The sequence below is a fragment of the Crocuta crocuta genome, unplaced genomic scaffold, assembly GCF_008692635.1.
Source record: "Crocuta crocuta isolate KB4526 unplaced genomic scaffold, BGI_CrCroc_1.0 scaffold131, whole genome shotgun sequence".
In the NCBI taxonomy this organism is placed as follows: Eukaryota; Metazoa; Chordata; class Mammalia; order Carnivora; family Hyaenidae; genus Crocuta; species Crocuta crocuta.
The window spans coordinates 713,393-722,218 of record NW_027528977.1 but is presented as its reverse complement, the minus strand read 5'-3'; positions in this window follow the sequence as shown (position 1 = coordinate 722,218).

The window sequence follows — 8,826 nt, the reverse complement described above, 5'->3', positions numbered from 1 at the left end:
TTTTGCTCTGAACGTTCAGCGATGTTCTTAGGCCAAAAGCAACAAAGTGCTGGTTTGCCCTTACATTTTCTGGGTTTTTTGTTTGTTTGTTTGTTTTTAAGTTTATTTGTTTATAGAGACAGAGGGAGAGAGAGACAGAAAGAGAGACCTCTCCGTGTGCACGGGGCATGCCGGGCAGGGACAGAAAGAGAGAGCCCCAAACAGGCTCTGTGTTGTCATGACAGTGCAGAGCCCAATGCAGGGCTCCATCCAGCAAATTGTGAGATCATGACCTGGGCTGAAATCAAGAGTCAGATGCTCACATGACTGAGCCACCCAGGCACACTTGCCCTTGAGTTTATTAGGCTTCACTGTAGCCCTCTTGAGAGAGCATTGTCTCTAAATTGTCTCACTCCTTGGGTGGTGCTTGCATCCTTGCCTTAACTCCTCATCCAATCAAAAATTCAGTTTTGGAGTGTCACAAAGAACACCTACCTAATAAACCGATTCATGAGGCGGTTAATGATTAATAATTGCTTTATGTGTGGCCCCTGAGTGACATGTCCATGCCACCTAAAGACTCTGAATGGGATTGCCTTAATTCAGATGTGTTGTGGCTTGTAGGGGCTGGGGCTCAGGGGAGGTGGGGAATGCGGAAGCTCTTCCCAGAGCTTTTCTATATTCTGTGAAGATCTATTCAATCTATAAAGAAAAATACTGTGCTTATAAACAATAGGGACAAATGCAGAATAGACCTTGTGATCTGAAAGACCTTCTAAAGCTGTGGAGTCCACTCCATCTCAAAAGTCCCTGTGTAAATTACATCTTTGCCTCAAGCCATCCTTCCCAGAAAAATCACTTTAAAATGATGATTGTCTGGGAAGGATTATACACTGATGTAAACAGTATCACCTGGCAAATAGTCAGCTTGCAAGAACAGGATAAGTTAGATTTGATAATAACATAGTGGATATAAAACAGAAACTGCTAGGGCTCCTGGATGGCTCAATCTGTTAAGTGCAGGGCTTTGGCTCAGGTCATGATTTAGTTCAAGCCCCAGGTAGGACTCTGTGCTGACAGCTCAGAGCCAGGACGCTGCTTCAGATTCTGTGTCTCCCTCTCTGTCTGCCCCTCCCCTGCTCACACTCTCTCTTTCTTTCATATATATATAAATATTAAAAAATTTTTTAAAACCCCCAGAAACTACAAAGCCAAGTGTGCAAGAAATACCACATTGCACATTTCCTCTAAATCCATTTGTTTGTATCAGGGCTAACTAAGAAAATAGAGACTACTTCACGTATTTCCAAACAGAAAACTAAATGCAAGGAAATGATAGCAGGCAATGGAAGAACTCAGAAGCTAAACAGGGGTTGGTGAAGCGAGCATGGTCCCTCGCTGGAGAAATAAAGGGAGAAGACAGGGTTACTGGAACCCAGGGACCCGGCAGTATGGCCAGCCTGGGAGATACGGCCACAGAGGAAAAAAACAGCTATGGCAGAGGAAAGGGGGGAAATGTCCATAGATTCTCCTCTCCTCCCGCCCTCTGATCTCCTACCAGTGCCTGACATTTAGCCAAATGTAGACTCCCACCATCATGAGAACCAGGAAAACACCCTTCAGAGATTAGCCCCTCTGCAACACTGAGGCACACAGGGGAAGGGCATGGAATGTGCATCTAGGGGCAAACAGGCCCTGGATCAGCACATCTTTAATTCGCTTTCAAGGCTTCAGTCTTTATCTTAAAGTTTTTTCCCTATTCCCTTGGGTAGGGTCAAAGTTCCAAGAGAGTTCCATGCCAGGCCATGGGTAGGTGGTGACGACAGGCAGTGGTAGGAAGTCCTTTGGTTTATGTGCATTTATCCACAGAGGTTTCTATTGTCCTTTCCCAGAGCTACCACCTACGGCAGCAGGCTTCAGTGCACAACATGTCCATAGATGGGTTGGCCCTGTCCTACACACTTGAACCCTCCCTTTAGCTCTCTCTTCTTCTAGCACACATGTGGAGTCCAAGAATATTTCTAAGGTCTAGGACTGTCCTACTAAGCCACACACATTATCAGTCATTTATATTTAGGATCTTCTATCAAATATATGATATAGGTAGGTTGAAAGTTTAAGAATAAAAAAAATCATGCAAATATTGTTGAAAACAAAGCAAGAGTAGCTCCATTAATATTAAAGTACACTTCACATCAAAGAAAACTGATTTAATCATTCAAAATGATTAAATGGTCAATGTGGCCAAAAGACTAATGTATACCACACCAAATAGGAAAGCTGCAAATTACGTAAAAACAAAAGCTGGTGAACTGAAAAGAGAAATAAGCAAACATATAATTATAGTTGAAGACCTCAACACCCCTTTTATAAGAACTGATAGAACAACTGGACAATAAATCAGCAGGGGTCAATAACACCATCAACCACTAGGATGTAACTGACATCTATGGAATACTCCACCCAAGAACAGAAGAATGTATGACCTTTTTAAAAAATGTTTATTTTATTTATTTTGAGATAGAGAGCATGAGCAGGGGAGGGGCAGAGAGAGAGAGAAACAGAGAACCCCAAGCAGGCTCCATGTTGTCAACACAGAGCCCAAAGTGGGGCTCAATCTTCTGCATAGCAAGTTCATGACCTGAGCCAAAATCAAGAGTCATGTGTTCAGCTGACTGGGCCACCCAGGGGCCCCTGTACAGTCTTTTCAAATGCCCATGGAATATACACCAAGAAGGACAATATCTTGGTTCATAAAACAAATCTGAACAAATCTAAAACAAATGAACTCATACAGAGCATCGTCTCCAACTACAATGAAATCAAACTAGAAATCAATACCACAAAGAAAACCAGAAAATGCCCAACACTTGGAACAAAAGAACAACCTTGTACACAATCACATGAATCAAAGAGGAAGTCTCGAGGAAAAGTTTAAAAACACGTTTATTTAACAAAATAAAAAGGAAAATAACATTTCAGAACATGTGGGACACAGGTAAAGCATCCTGAGAGGGAAATGTGTAGCACTAAAAAGAGTACATTAGAAAAGAGGAAAATCACAGATCAATAATCTCTTATTTCAAGAGTCTAAAGAAAAGAGCAAAATAAACACAAGGCAAAAATCAGAACAGAAACCAATGGAATTGAAATGGAACAACAATAGAGAAAAAGAATGAAATGGAAAGCTGGTTTTTTGAAAGGATCAGTAAAACTTAGTTTCTAGCAAAACTAAGAAAAAAAGAAAATCCAATTGATAAAAATCAGGAATAAAACAGAGACCCTGAAGACATTAAAAGGGAAGTAAGGAAATAATATGAACAACTATACACTCATAAGTTGGACACCTTAAAAGAAATGGACCAACGCCTTGGAAAATATAAACTACCCAAATATACCCAAATATGAAGTAGATAATAAGAACAACCATGTAACTATTAAAGAAATTTAATTCATAACTTTAAAACTTCCAAAAAGCAATATCTGGGTTGAGAGAACTCCTAAAACCTCTATCATACATTTAAAGGCTTAGTATCAGGGGTGTCTGGGTGGCTCAGTCGGTAAGCAGTTAAGCGTCTGGCTTCAGCTCAAGGTGTGATCTTGTGGTTTGTTGGCTCAAGCCCCATGTCAGGCTTTGTGCTGACACCTCAGAGCCTAGAGTCTGCTTCCGATTCTGTCTCCCTCTCTCTCTGCCCCTCCCCCACTTGCACTCTGTCTCTTCTCTCTCAAAAATAAATAAATAAATATTAAAAAAAAAGAATTAGTACCAACTCTGCAGTCCCTTCCAGAAAAAGGATGAGGACTGAACACTTCCCAATTCATTATATGAAGCTAATACAACACGGATACCAAAACCAGAAAAAGACACTACTAAAAAAAGAAATCTACAAATATCCCTCATGAATATAGTTGTAAAAAACTCAACAAAATACTTGCAAATAAAAATCAGCGGTATATAAAAAAACTATACACTATGACTGAGTGAGTTTATTTCAAGGATGAAAGCCTGGCTTGATATTCAAAAATCAATCAACGTTATCCATCCATAGTAATTAATTGATAGTAATATTAAAGGAGAAAACTCATGTGATCTCATCAATTGAGAAAAGTCATTTGACAAAATTCAATTCAACAGCTATTCATGATTTTACAAAAAGCTCATAAAAAATGGGAGTAAAGAGGAGGTTTCTCAATTTGATAATGATCATCTTTTAAAAAAACTACAGTTAATATGATACTTAATAGTAAAAGATAAAATGCTTCCCTCTAAACACTAGGAAAATATGAAATTGTTTGTTCTCACTACTCATATTCAAATTGTGCTGGAATTTCTAGCCAGTACCTAAGGCAAGAAAAGGCACACTGATGGGAATAGAAGAAAGAAAACTGCTCCTATTTTCAGATGATCTAATTTTCTATAGAAAACCCCAAGAAATCTACAAAAAAACCCCAAACAAACAAGCTCCTAGAACTATTTAAAGAGTTCAGCAAGGCCTCAAGATACAAGACATACAAACAAAAATCTACTGTATTTCTGTGTATCTGTAATGAGTATATGGAAAACAAAATTTAAAATACAGTATACTTTACAATCACTCCGAAAAAGAGGTATAGGTATAGGGTTTATATGTTGAAAACTACAAAATGTTGATGAAAGAATTAAAGATCTAAGAAAAAAGAGAGACATACTGTGTTCATGGATTGGAAGAGTCAAGCTAGTAAAGATGTCAGTTCTCTCCAATTGGTTTAAAGAAGTCCTTACCAAAATCCCAGCAAGGTTTTTTTGTAGACAGAGATGAGTTTATTCTATAATTTATATGGAAAGGCACAGCCCCTAGAACAGCTTTTAAAAAATCTTAATAAAGAAGATTAAAGCAGGAAGAATCAGTCTACTCCTTTGGAAACTGATTTTTGACAAAGAAATGAAAGCAATTCAACCAGTGGAAGATAGCCTTTAGAACAAATATTGCTCCAAGTAATTGAACATTTTGGAAAATAAATGGAAGCTCAACCTGTCTTACACTTTCTACAAAAAATAACTAAAAATGAATCTTGAACTTAAATGTGAAACATAAAACTATAAAAACTCTAAAACTTGTCAAAAACAGTTAAAAACCCTGTTAAGAGGATCAAAAGACAAACTGAAGATTGGGAAAAAATATTTACAGATCATATACCTAAAAAAGAAATGGAATCTAGGATATATTTTAAGTGTTTAAAATTCAACAGTAAAAAAATCAAATAGTCTGACTAGAAAATAGACAAAATATATGAAGAGATATTTCACTGAAGAGGATATATAGATGGCAAATTAGCAAATGGAAAGATTGCTAGCCATTATGGAAATGAGATATTACTTACACAACTATCATAGTGGCTAAAGTAAAAAATAATGACATCAAATGCTGGTGAGGATGTGGAGAAACTGAATCACATTGCTAGTAAAAATGTAACATGGCAGAGCCACTCTGGAAAACAATTTGGAAAAACACTCTGGAAAATATTAAACATGCAGCTACATATCACCCAGTGATTATACTCCTGAGCACTTTTCCTAGAGTAATGAAAACGTACATTTACCCAACAAACTATACATGAATACTTACAGCGTGTATAATAATAATGCTCAGCATTATTCATTATAGTCAAAAACAGGAAGCAACCCAGTGTTCTTCAATGGGTGAATGGTTAAACATGGAATACTACTTAGCAGTAAAAAGAAACAAACTATAGATTCATGCAACAATCTGCAGAGAATTATACTGAGACAAAAAAGCCAATCTCACACGGCTACTATCTATATAATTCCATATATAGGAAATTCTTGAAATGACAAAATTATAGAACTGAGGAACAGATTAATTGTTAATTGCCAGAGGGTTAAGGCAGTGATGTTGCACCATAATATAGTAACATGTAGCACTATACCGTAAGTTACCAATGGGGAAAACTCTAACAAATTCATGGAATCTCTCTGTATTATTTCCTATGTTGCAAAATAACTCAAAATAACAAGCTTTAAAATATTGGAGTTTAAAAGCAGCACATCTGCATATTTAGAGCATATTTCTAGAATCATAGCCAAGAAGTGAAAAATATTAGTTTCCCCCAGGGAGGAAAAGATGATGGCTGGGGAACACAGTGGGAGGTAATCCTTTTAGTATATATTCTTTTGTATATTTTTGAATTTTGAACTATGCAAAATTAGTGCCTATCCAAAAATAAATTTTCACATGTCTATTTTGTAATTCCTCAACCATTCAAAGTCTGATGATTTCCAATTGTTAACAGTCTTGATTAATCTGTTAATTTTCTATTCAGAAACTACGTGAAGTGGCTCTTTTCCCCTTCCAATCATTAACCTATTGCAGTATCACAAGTTCTTGTTCTTCCTAAACACTTAGCCAAAATCCTTCTCTTTTCTTTAATTATGAAGATTCACTTTTATATACTCATTCTTTTCCAGAATAAGAAGCAGTTTGTGGGAAAATCTTTGTTCTCATTTGTTACTATTGTAGTTACTACAGTTTGTTTACTATGAAATTACTGACCACTTCCTAGACTTCAGCACCAGGGCAAGAGTTGGATTACCTTAAGGTTCCTCTGATTTCAAATCCAGAATGAAGTAGGGGCACCTGGGTGGCTCAGTTGGTTAAGTGTCCAACTTCAGCTCAGGTCATGATCTAATGGATCTTGGGTTCAAGCCCTGGGTCGGGCTCTGTGCTGACAGCTAGCTCAGAGCCTGGAGACTGTTTCAGATTCTGTGTCTCCCTCTCTCTCTGACCCTCCTCTGCTCATGCTTTCTCACTCTCTCAGAAATAAATAAGACATTAAAAAAACAAATTATCAAATCCAGAATGAAGTATCAGGTTGATTTTTCTTTATGTATTGAAAGAAACAATTTGGAAACTACAGCTGACCCTTGAACAACACAGGTTTGAATACACCAGCCCACATATACAGGTATTTTTTTTTATAAATACAAAACAGTACTGTAAATGTATTTTCTCTTCCTTATGATTATCTTAATATTCTCTTTTTTACAGCTACTTTATTGGAAGAATACAGTGGATAATACATATACAAAATATATGTTAATCAACTGATTTTGTTCCTGATTAGGATTCCACTCAACAGCAGGCTACTAGTAGTTAAGTTTTGAGGGGTTGAAAGGTGTATGTGGATTTTCAACAGCATGATGATGGGGTGGTTGTTCAAGGGTCAGCTGTATGTGTTTTCAATGCATTTAAAAGCTTGAAAAGAAGCACATGTCACCAAATACGATGCAAATTATATCAAAGTTTGAGATTTTACACAGTTTTGGAAAACTATTTTTTATTTCGAATTAAAACAGATCCAGATTTTTTCCCAATGTTCTNAAGTTAACCCAATTAACTAGGAAGGTAGGAGATAAAGATAGAGTCTCTTACACATTATCTCTCCTATTATGTAACAGTTAGAAATATGTTTCTATTCCTTAATATGAATTTTAACTTTTCTGCTCTGATGTTTATTGTTCATTTCCCTCCCTTACTGCTGGCTTTGCCTCTTTTTGTCTATCTGTTTCTCTCTCTCTCTCTCTCTCTGTGTGTGTGTGTGTGTGTGTGGTGTGTATTATTCGTTAGTTACCCCTAGGAAGGATAAATAGGCGTAGCTTATTCTTAAACCTTAGGACACTTCACCTTTTGAGAGCCAAAGCCGACATGAACTTTCTGCTGAAATTCCTTGATGTTGTTCCAGAATGAATATCTCACTGAAAATAGGGTGAAGATGATTTAATATTCTGGATTACACTCCTTGGAGGAAGGGGTTAGAAACAAGGGCAAGTTAAGTCCTGTGGGGCAAGCCATAGAATTTCACTAAAACGGGGAGGGTGAACATTGTCAGCAAGGGAAAAGAAGGAAGAGCAAGACAAATATTGTGTACTCTTTTTTTAAAAATATTTTTATTAAATTTATTTCTAGGAGAGAGAGAGAGAGAGAGAGACAGCATGAGCAGGGGAGGGTCAGAGAGAGAGGGAGACACAGACTCTGAAACAGGCTCCAGGCTCTGAGCTGGCAGTCAGCACAGAGCCCGACGTGGGGCTTGAACTCACGAACGGTGAGATCGTGACCTAAGCGAAAGTTGGACGCTTAACCGACTAAGCCACCCAGGCGCCCTTAATATTGCTTACTCTTAAATGATCCCTTTGAGGGGCTGAACTTGCCCAATTTTCTTTTCTCTTGGACTAGGGAAACAGACATATTTGGGGTATAATATTAAAGGTTTTTATCCTTGGTTGTAATTAATTTTCTTGAGTTATTCCTTATTCTTCAGAGAAAACTGTTTCACCCACACAGCCTTGACTGCCAGTGCTTTTGGGGAATTAGACTACATGGTAATAAATCAAAGTGTAGGATTTCCAGCCCCAGGAACATGGAGTCCAGGCCAGTACCCTAGCATGGCAGACAGCGGGGACTTCTAGAAAGTAGTAGCTCCCAGTGCAACTGAAGGCAATGGAGGGGATGTGGCATGAGGACCAGCTGCCCAGATGAGGCTTCAGGGGGTGAATGTGACATGAACCTTCTCCTTAGCAAATCTCATAAACATGGAAACCACCCTTAATAAAAGGAACCCCAGTTCCCACATTTGCCTCTCCCCTTCTTATCTTGGGTGCTTTCTTTCATGAGGAACAAACTCCCAATGTCAGAGAATTATCAGGTGTGTAGTCACCTAACCAAATAAGACAACAAATCAATCTGAGACCATTTTAACAGGTTAGTTCCTATTAAATCAGTAGATTAACAAGAGGAATGCACTGTATCTACACAAGCATCCACCTTAATTGAAAATGGCACAGAGCCACGG